This window comes from Tiliqua scincoides, chromosome 8, assembly GCF_035046505.1.
Source record: "Tiliqua scincoides isolate rTilSci1 chromosome 8, rTilSci1.hap2, whole genome shotgun sequence".
NCBI classification, from domain to species: Eukaryota; Metazoa; Chordata; class Lepidosauria; order Squamata; family Scincidae; genus Tiliqua; species Tiliqua scincoides.
Window position 1 is genome coordinate 52,744,313 of NC_089828.1, and position 11,272 is coordinate 52,755,584.

Genomic DNA, 11,272 nt, shown 5'->3' on the forward strand with positions numbered 1-11,272 from the left:
GGAAACAAACCAGCTGAGTCAATCCTGTGTGAGTGTGCAGCGCTGTCCTGAGCCATTTTGAGAGTGGAATTGCTTAGAATAAGAGGGAAGCGTTGCTTCACCAAAAATTCAAAATGCATCATGCCTAACCATGCTAAACATTCCCAGCATGCCTGTGAGGTTTGCTGGCCTGCATGAAACAGAAAACAATAGCTAAGAGTGCTGAGAATATAAGGTAAGCAGCTCACATCCCAAGAACTGTTCCATTAGAGCCTGCACAGAAGAATCTCCTGATTGATTGCCCACTATGGGTCATTTTAGTATTGTGGTGGTGGTTGTAGCATCTATGTGCATGGGGCATTACAAAGTACAAGGAAACTGGTCTCTGCCCTGAGGGGTTTACAATTTAGCACAGAGAGACAACAGGAAGATGGAGAGAAATAGAGGCAGGGATAAACTGATGAAGAAATTTGATTATTTCATTACTTCAGCAGAGTTGCAGCAATGCAATAACTAAAGACCTGAGCCAATAGCTTAACAGAAAAGGTGCTTTTAAAGAAGAGATTGTAAGGAAGTAAAAGAAGGGGAATCGTAAAGACTAGCACCGCAAATCTGATCTGCCTGCTGCCCTTAATGACATTTAAAATCTGCCTGCTAGTATGGCTGCCTTTATGTGTAAAAATTAAGGACTCAGCAACCTGGATACCAGTTCCAAGCTCTCCTCAAAAGCGAATCTCCCCAAGTGCTGGCAGACAGCAGAACAAGAAATGTTTCTGATGAGAAGGAGGCCCTTGGCATGGAAGAGACAAAGGCAGAGATTCAGAGACACATCAAAGGCATGGCGAAGATTAGTGAGGATGGCTAGAATTCCACTAGAAACAAGAAACCCTCTTCTTCCAGCTGCTGCTGTGACACACTGAGCAGCAGCTGCCAGACAATGGGAGCAGGCTCTGTGGTTGCAGGCTGCCCCGTACCACAAAACGGAGAGCTTGAAAGGCTCCCGACGTGGTCTATAAAACAGGCTTTCTGCCTGCTGTCTCTTGCATTAGACACAGGAACAGGCCGCGCTGATACGCAATAGCTGCTGAGGGCCTTTGCCGGCAGGGCAGGCTAACCACAGGAATTTGGGACGTCCTAGGTGAAGCATTAAAACCATCCCCATCTGACTTAACAGAAAACCCTGGCGTTCCCCCAGCACTCCTAGTGTGCGACAGGCAAGGCTGCTTTCACCCTCAGCCAGCCCAACAGCACGAGCCACCCAGGCGATGGCTTTGGGCTGCAATTTTTTAATGAAAAAAATGTGAATTTTTCCTCGTTTCACAAAGGTAATCACTCAAGAGCGCCTGTTAAGTTGGAAGAAAGATCATGAAATGCTGGAAGGGAAGAGCGTGGCTCAGACAAGTGCCAAGAGGCCTTCACTTACAAAGGACGCCCTGAGCTACGAAAACAAAAAGTCTCTTACAAAATCCCCAATCATTTCCAGGGCTTTTAAAGGACTGTAAAAAAGAAACAAAGAAGAACCAGAATACAGTGTACAGTTGCATTAGAAAAGAAATATGGAATTCAGCCTTCATGGTTTTCCACCAAGAGATTTGGTGGAGTCAACAACACTCTGAAAAGGAAACTTTTTTTTTCCTCACAGACTTCAACTTTCCGCCGTTTATTGGGAACAGCCTCTGTTTCTAGACTCTGTTCGTAGAAGGCAACTAATTCTACATTTGCCTTTTGGGGGATGCTTTGCTAACATTTTCTTAGTGTTGCTTGCTATGGTTGTCATTTTTCAGGGTTCAGCTCCCTCCGCAGAGGCTCTCTAAACATTAAATCTCTACGTGCTTGGCCATAAACACAGGCTCATGAATGTTAAGGCTCCAGGCAGCGCACAGCCTGCTATTTTACACACACGCACACACACACAGAGTGAAACTGCTGAGGGATCATTTGGACTGATGGCATGTTGGGAGACAATTATGTGCTTTTTCAAACATATCGTTAACTGAAAGAACAAACACCATCCTGGGTTTTGAATCAGTGGAGGGACCTGAAAGTGGTATATGCAGACATAAGGCTTTGAGTCTGGCATTTGATACTGAAATTCTGCTCTCAGGCCCACCACTGACAGCAATTCTTTTGGTGGAAACGGCCCAAGGCCTTTACAGTGGTGCCCCAGTGGTTAAGAAACCAACTGACTCCCTAAAGCAATTGCAATGACCCTTTTTCTTAAAAAGAAAGGGAAATCTTTTCTCTTTTACGAGGCCTTCCTGGCCCTGCAAAAATCATACCAGCCTGTGCTGATCATTCTGTTATTGACTGACGCTTTCAGATGTTGGTCTACGGCAGGGGTGTCCAAACGTTTTGGCAGGAGGGCCACATCATCTCTCTGACACTGTGTTGGGGGCCAGGGAAAAAAAGAATTAATTTATATTTCAAATTTGAATAAATTTACATAAATGAATATATTAGAGGTGGAACTTATATGAATGAATGAAAGTTTTCCAGCAGCTCAAGGCTTATAAAAGCCTTTCCTTTGCTGCTGCTGTTGCATCACAGATGTGAAACAACACGTAGTGGAGGGAGCCCTCATCCCACAGCTCACACAAGAGGTCCAACAGTCACCTCCATGCTGAGAGCAGTTGTGTTGGGTCAGCCTGGGCTCTAGCAAATCTCTGGAGGGCCAGAGGCTCATTGGAGACTGGGGGCTCCCTGTGGGCCGGATTGGGGTCCCTGAGGGCTGCAAGTGGCCCCCGGGCTGGGGTTTGGGCACCCCTGGTCTATGGTGTTTCGTGTATGTTGGATTTAAATTGTTTGAATGCAAACCACTTCAACAGATTATGAGAGTGGTCTAAAATGCAGTTGAATGAATGAATTGGATAAATCAAGTTAGTTCAGGTGTTCACTGTAGCTGGCTAGTGAGGGGATGGGAGTGCGCTGGCTAGCCATTCCCCTCGCAGCAGCACGTTCCATGGCCACAGGTCCGTCTATCCCAGCATTCAGTGCTTGTCTGCAGAGGTACACAGAGGCAAGTATGAAGATGATCACCTGAGCTTTCTTCCAAGCATTGGTCCCTGTGCCAACGCAGAGAGCACCACCTGGGAGCAATCCACATTGGCCAGTGGGGAGGGTGTCAGTAGGAAGTGCTCAAGTCTTGCCCAGGCACTTCCTTCTCTTTTTCCTACCCCCTGGCCAATCTGGGTTGCTCCCAGGGTATAGCTGCTATGTTACAGCAGAAACCCCGCTTGGGAATAACACCATTGGTTGCCATACAAGTTCTCACAGCTTAGAAGTCTACTAATGAAGTACAGAATTGCAGTACAACTCTACATTATTTGGGGATTTGAACCTGGATCTTCCAGGTCTAAGTCCACCTCTCAAATTTTATCTCAAACCACAACTCAGCCATGAAGTTGAATTCAACCTGAGAGGAATTTTATCAGGGGGTACAAAGTTTCTTTTGGGCCCCTTTCCAAAGGGGGAGGGGGTGAAACAGAGTGGGGGAGGGTGGCAATGGGGATGGGCACAACGAGGGACAAACTGCAGGGGAGAGTGGCAACATCCAGAACAGTCTTTGGAGCCCAGGTCTACCAGGCTTCCCAATGCAGAGCTCAGGTTGCCTGACCTGCTTGCCTGGTGTTGGCAGCTAGATACAGTAATACAGAAAACCAAGCACATTCCTAAGTCTCTCTAAAATCTTTCAAATATAGAAAAGCATTGCAGAAAATTAGCACTATCATATTTAGGCTCACACTAGAATGGAAAGTGTCCTGTGTGTTCCAAAACTTATTTCTGCAGCAGCTGTAGTCCCACAGCTGTGACCCTGAGCTCCTATACACTCCTTCATGGTTATGGGAGCCACAAGCCAAAGAGCTACTGTAGCAGGTCAGTTTCCTCCCAGATGTGATACTGTTAAGCAATGTGTGCATTCCTGGACCTGGTGTATACGGCTTGTGGCAGAAGTTGCCACCATGTGACCATGGTAACGCCCCCAGCATCCTGTGCAGGCAGTGAGTGAGTCTGGGTGAGATTGGAAAATGTAAGATCCCAGGAAATTTCTGGGCCCCCTCCTTCGGCACTTGGGCCCCCTTGTTGACCCTGGGCTTGGATACAAATTACCCCCTTTACTGCCCTCTCCTGGGCCCTGCATAAGCCCCTGGCATGTGCCCTAGTAGGCCTGCTTGTTGGCCGTTGTCTGGCTAGAGGGGAGCTTTGAACACAGTGTTCTTGTTAAGGGAGCAGAGCTTGTGAAATGGTCCTTGATATGAGGCTAAACATGTTGCGAGCATGTCTTTGGCCGTAAAAAGTTGAAGGTCTGTGCTCAGAGCACCACAGTGCCAGAGGGCCAAAGCCACACAAGACTCTTCTGAATTGGTCCTCAACATATTTCAAGTCAATCTGCTGGTGTTGTGTTTGCTCAAGTCATTAGCTTTGTCTCCCGGGTGAGAACTTGGAATGCTAAGAATTGCAGAATGCAGTCAAATATTGGCAGGGGAGGAGCTGCACGACACCCTCCAGCTACCCCTGTTGGCACCCGGCCATTGTCTTTGGGCTGTGATTTCCTGGACATGCCACACTTCAAATTCCACACACTGTGAGGCTGAAAAGCCCAAGGAGAAGTTGCAAATGTATCAGAAGTGAAATAAACCTTGACTTATTAAACATCACAATGCCGTCCTTAGCATTGTCCTTAAGTTAAAACACAACTTGGCTGCACAAAGCAGAGCTTTGTGCTGAGTCATCCTAGAAAGCGCCACAAACACAGGTTTGGAAAGTCCTCAAAGCTGAGTCATAGGGATGCCTCACCTTGTTTTCGTCTGCTCACAAACAGTCTCGCACTGCCAGTTGGCTTATTCATGTTCCCATCCACCCACGTCTCCAGCACACTTGCAATGAACTTCAGCCTTGCAGGAAATTCTTGCCAAAACTGTGGCTCAGGAAAAAAAAAAAAGATGAATGCAAGTTTATTTAAGAGAGAGTGTGGGCTTTTTGAAACCTCCCCTTTACAAGCAAGAAACCAAACGAAACAAGACTACCATGGTGACCTCAGGCTGTGCTATAATAACTGCTATAATGCTGCTAGCAGCCCAGAGCCTACAGGGGCTGGCAATTTGGCTGAAGGGAAGCAGGTGGACTGATGTGGACATGGCTCCGATGGTGAGTGGGAGGGGCCACTTACACAGCACATTGTGGCGCCTAAAGTACTTACTGCACCTCCCTCTCTGGCTATACTACTGTTTTGTAACATACAGTTTTGATGTCCAGGGGCATCCCTAGGGTTTGCATCACACAGTGCATATAGCTCGTTGTGTTGCCCCCATTATGGGCCTCCTCCTGTACCAGATCATACAGAATAAGTTACAATATCATATGTACAGCCTACATGCAGTGGCATTATGAGGGTTGATGTAACACCCATTCACTTTATTTAATTTAGGGTGCAATCCTAACCCCTTATGTCAGTGCTTTCCAGCACTGACATAAGGGCAATACAGCTCTGAGGTAAGGGAACAAACACTCCCTTACTTTGAGGAGGCCTCCATGAGTGACACCCAACTGCAGGATGCAGCACATGTCCCATTGGCACCGCTATGCCAGTGCTGGAAAGCACTGACATAAGGGGTTAGGATTGCACCCTTATTTATTTTAATATATACTTTACAGATCACCCAAAAAATCAGTAACCAACAAAAAAGCCAGTGGCCAACTTGATGTGACTCACACAACTGAATAAGAGTTCTAGTATAAGGTCTGCGACTTAGAAATGAGAGCTGATACATAGTAACACGTTATTGGTTCCCTGATGCGTCATAACAACACCTCATTGGCTCTTGGAACAATCGGTCAGTTTTAGTTTAAGGAACCCACTTTTTGTAGTTTTATTTTCTTTTTCTGGTTTTTTTGCCATAACATTTGATAGAACACAGATATTTCAATGTGGGTTATTTCATTGCATTCTGCATTGCATTCTGAATCAAATGATATATAACATGACAGTATTATTCGAAAACATCAAGATTTTACCATTTTGGCCATTAGTGGTGGCATCCTCCTAGTGCATCACTTGCACCCCCACACCCTCTGCACCCCTTAGTGATGCCACTCTTTATGCATATACAAGCCACTGTGATGGGAGCAAAGACCTTAGGAAAATTGTCGCCTTCACTTTTTTTGACTAAGTCTGAAACAAGAGGGATGTGAAAGAAGTGGTAGGCCCATTGCGTGTGGAAGATGATGAAATGGTAACAGACCACAGAGAGAAGCAGAGCTGCATCTGTCTTCTTCCCTAAGGGAAATGTGGTCCACACTAACACTAGCTGCAGTAATGGGGGGGGGTGTTACATCATGGCTTGAGACAGGTACAGTAAGAGAATTCCTAGTTACTTTACATGAATGTAAGTCTCTAGGACTAGATGAACCACACACCAGGGTACAGATGCAGGGCCAGCTTCAGGAGCTAGATCTGTCTTGTGCTCTGTGTGGTTGGACATTTTTATAAATGACCTGGTAGACCTGGGGATAGCTAACACTTGGAAAATAGGATTTAAAGCAATGATCACAAGCTTGGTCATTAGACCCCAAAGCAACAAGATGAACAGAGACAAATACAAAGTCCTACACATTAGATACAAAAACCTCACAGACACAAGTAGAGGATAGTGGTAACCTGGCTTGATAGCAGTATGTGTGAAGACGATCTAGGTATCATGGCAGACAACAAGCCAAACTTGAGCCATCAGTGTGATGCAGTGGCAATAAAAGCTAATGCAATGACGAGCTGTGTTAACATAGGCTTAGGGCACAATCCTAACCAGGTCTACTCAGACGTAAGTCCTATTTTGTTTAATGGGGCTTACTCTCAGGAAAGTGTGGTTAGAATTGGGCCCTTAGAGTCCAGATTACAAGAAGTCTATTCTGCACTAATACTGCATCCAGTTTTGCCTCCACATTCTAAAAAGGACATTGATACACTGGAATGGGTTCAGAGAATAGCAAAACAGACAGTGAGGGGTCTGGTCTGGAAACCAAGTCCTGTAAGGAACAGCTAAAACAGGGGTGCTCACACTTTTTTGGCTCAAGAGCTACTTTGAAACCCAGCAAGGCCTGGAGATCTACCGGGGGGAAGGAAGCGTCTGATAGACACCCCCTTTAATGTATGGAGCCCCTGCTGGAGTCTAGTCAGTTTTGTTGCTGCATGCCTGAAGAGCAGCTAAAGTGTCAGTTTCAGTGTCAGTTTAGCTAAATATGTCAGTTTCGTCTAGTCACTAGACGAAACTGACATATTAACAGTTTGGAGAGACAGGGCTCCACGATCTACTCATTTTGCCTCGTGATCTACTGGTAGATCGCGATCCACCTATTGAGCACCCCTGAGCTAAAAGAACTCTGTACACTTAACATGGAGAAAACTAAGAGGAGATTTGATCTCTGTGTTCAAGTATCTGAAGGGCTGTCACATAAAAGAAGGTGAGGATTTATTCTCTTGTGGCTCCAGACCGTAGGACTAGAGCCAGTGGCTTGAAACTATAGGGAAGGAAGTTTAGGCATAAGAATTTCTTAACAGCAACAACTGTCCCACACTGGAACAATTTGCCTCATGTGTCTTCCATGTTGGAGAGTTGCAAGCTGAGGCTGGATGGTCACCTGTTGGGGATGCTATAGCAGTTGCCCACACCGAGGACTAGGTGATCTCCAAGGTTTTGTCTACCTCTAACATTCTATTTTTCTATGAAAAGCACAAGAACTACCATAGTAACACATTTAAAAAAAAAATCAAGCAGAACATCACCTGCAAGTTCAGCAGTGTAATATATGACGTCGGTTCAAGCACCCTGGATGCCACATTCAGTATGTTGGTAAAATTAAGGCAGACCTTTGCACACATTTCTGAAACCACAAGGTAGTGATTACAACAAAGAAGCAGCCAACAGCCAGTTGCTAAACATGCACGTTCTGATGGCCACCACCTCTCTGGAGTAGAGGTATTTCCTGTTGAGAAACCATCAAATCCTGGGATATTGGAGGAAAAAGAATGTTTCTGGATATATCAGCGCTTCTTCGGTGACTACATTTTCTCTGGAATATAGCTCAGAGTAGTGCTGCACCCAGCGTTCTATCTGCTGCACCCGATCCTGGATGACCTCGCCTGTTGCAGACTTCAGAGGGGCAATTTTCTTCTGTGTTGGACCTAGGGCCTGCTTGATACCATCATACATCCCCTTGATGTTGCCCATGTCAGCTGCTATCTGTATCTCGGAACAGAGCTGGAGCCAGTAGTCGTTAGCACATCTCATGGCAGTCTGCTGGACTTTGCTACGAGCACCTCGGAGGACCTGCAGGTTGCGCTCACTGGGACAGGCCTTGTATGCTGCTTGAGCTCTCCTCTTTTCCTCAATGACTGGTGTCAACTCCTCAGAGTGGGCTTCAAACCAGTCTGCCATCTTGTTGGTCTTCTTGCCAAATATGGACAAGGCGGTGTTGTAAACGGCATTCTTGAAATGTTCCCATCTGTTGGATGCGTTTGCATCGACCGGGCCTGGAAGAGATTCCTCAAGCGCTTGTGCAAATTCCTCCACTTTTCTCTGATCCCGGGTCTTGCTGGTATCAATGCGAGGTCTTCCTTCCCTTTTCGTGTGATACAGTCGCTTTGTTTGCAGTTTCACTCTGCTGCACACCAGCGAGTGGTCGGTGTCACAGGCAGCACCCTGATAGCTGCGTGTGATCTTGATGCTGGGAAGGCTGGAGCGTCTGGTGAGAATCAGGTCGAGCTGGTGCCAGTGCTTTGATCTTGGGTGTCTCCAAGAGACTCTATGTTGGGGCTTCGTGTTGAAGAACGTGTTGCTGACACAGAGACCGTGATGACAGCAAAACTCTAGCAGGTGTTGGCCATTTTCGTTCATCTTCCCAGTGCCGAACTGACCTAAGCAAGTGGGCCACGAACTGTTATCAGCACCAACTCTAGCATTGAAGTCGCCGAGGATGAACAATGGCTCTTTTACGGGGATCTTCTTGATAGTGGTGGCCAGGTCATCATAAAATTTGATGACCTGAACAACATTGAGTGCTGAACAACATTGAGTGCCTGCCTGTGCTGGAGGAGCTTGACAGTGAACCAACCCTAGAAGAACTTCACGTGGCCCTGGACTCCCTTGCCTTTGGCAAGGCACCTGGAAAAGACAGCATCCCTGCTGAAGTCCTAAAGTGCTGCAAAGAGATCATCGTCACTGAGCTGCATGAAATCCTTTGTCTCTGCTGGAGAGAAGGTGGAGTACCTCAAGACATGAGGGATGCAAACATCATCACACTGTACAAGAACAAAGGCAACAGGGGTGACTGCAACAACTACCGTGGCATCTCTCTCCTTAGCGTTGTAGGAAAGTTGTTTGCCCGAGTTGCACTAAAGAGGCTCCAGGTACTTGCAGAGAGCGTTTATCCAGAATCACAGTGTGGATTCCGAGCCAACAGGTCCACCACTGATATGATATTCTCCCTTAGACAACTGCAGGAGAAATGCAGGGAACAACGACAGCCACTCTTTATAGCCTTCATAGATCTCACGAAGGCTTTCGACCTGGTCAGCAGGGATGGCCTCTTCAAGATTCTCCCCAAGATTGGATGTCCACCCAGGCTCCTCAGCATCATCAGATCCTTCCACAAGGACATGAAGGGCACTGTTGTCTTTGATGGCTCCACATCAGACCCCTTTGACATCCGAAGCGGCGTGAAGCAGGGCTGTGTTCTTGCACCAACCTTGTTTGGGATCTTCTTTGCTGTCCTGCTGAAGCAGGCCTTTGGAACTACAACAGAAGGCATCTATCTCCGGACCAGATCAGATGGAAAGCTCTTCAACCTCTCCAGACTGAGAGCAAAGTCCAGCTGAAATGTCTGCGTGACTTCCTCTTTGCCGACGATGCAGCTATCACTACCCACTCTGCCAAAGATCTCCAGCAGCTCATGGATTGTTTTAGCAAGGCCTGCCAAGATTTTGGACTGACAATCAGCCTGAAGAAAACACAGGTCATGGTTCAGGATGTGGACTCACCTCCCTGCATTACAATCTCTGCGCATGAACTGGAGGTTGTCCATGACTTTGTGTACCTTGGCTCAACGATCTCCAACACTCTTTCTCTCGATACCGAGCTAAACAAACGCATCGGTAAAGCAGCTACCACGTTTTCCAGACTCACAAAGAGAGTCTGGTCCAACAAGAAGCTGACAGAACATACCAAGATCCAGGTCTACAGAGCTTGCGTCCTGAGTACACTTCTGTACTGCAGCGAGTCATGGACTCTTCACTCACAACAGGAGAGGAAACTGAATGCTTTCCACATGCGCTGCCTCCGACGTATTCTCGGCATCACCTGGCAGGACAAAGTTCCAAACAACACAGTCCTGGAACGTGCTGGAATCCCTAGCATGTATGCACTACTGAAACAGAGACGCCTGCGTTGGCTCGGTCATGTTGTGAGAATGGATGATGGCCTGATCCCAAAGGATCTCCTCTATGGAGAACTCGTGCAAGGAAAGCGCCCTACGGGTAGACCACAGCTGCGATACAAGGACATCTGCAAGAGGGATCTGAAGGCCTTAGGAGTGGACCTCAACAAGTGGGAAACCCTGGCCTCTGAGCGGCCCGCTTGGAGGCAGGCTGTGCAGCATGGCCTTTCCCAGTTTGAAGAGACACTTGGCCAACAGTCTGAGGCAAAGAAGGAAGGCCCATAGCCAGGGAGACAGACCAGGGACAGACTGCACTTGCTCCCAGTGTGGAAGGGATTGTCACTCCCGAATCGGCCTTTTCAGCCACACTAGACGCTGTTCCAGAACCACCTTTCCGAGCGCGATACCATAGTCTTTCGAGACTGAAGGTTGCCAACAACTGGATATATCAGCCCTGTGGCCTCAATCTTGAGAATGACTCTCAGCATGTACATGACTTGCATACACCACTTTGCTAAGAATTCCACTGCTAATAGCATTCTTCTGACCAGTACTAACACCAGGTTGCTTGGTTCCTGGGACAAATCCTTCACTGGGCCCCTGTGATATCCTGGCCAATGCCCTTAGGCACATTGGGTGCTACCATGACTATGTGTACTACTGAGGGATCAGGAGTTGGCATGGGGGGGTGCACCCTTAGTAACACAGATTACCCTTAGATTACCCTGACACCAGACTTTTGCTATCACTGTTACCTCCTTGGCTTGTATTTAACTCAAAATTGTCTTACTGAAGAAAGCAGAAGCTAAAATGTTTAACTGAAAAATCTTGGGTCTGTCAAAATAACCAGGAGGTGGCAGTGTGGCGT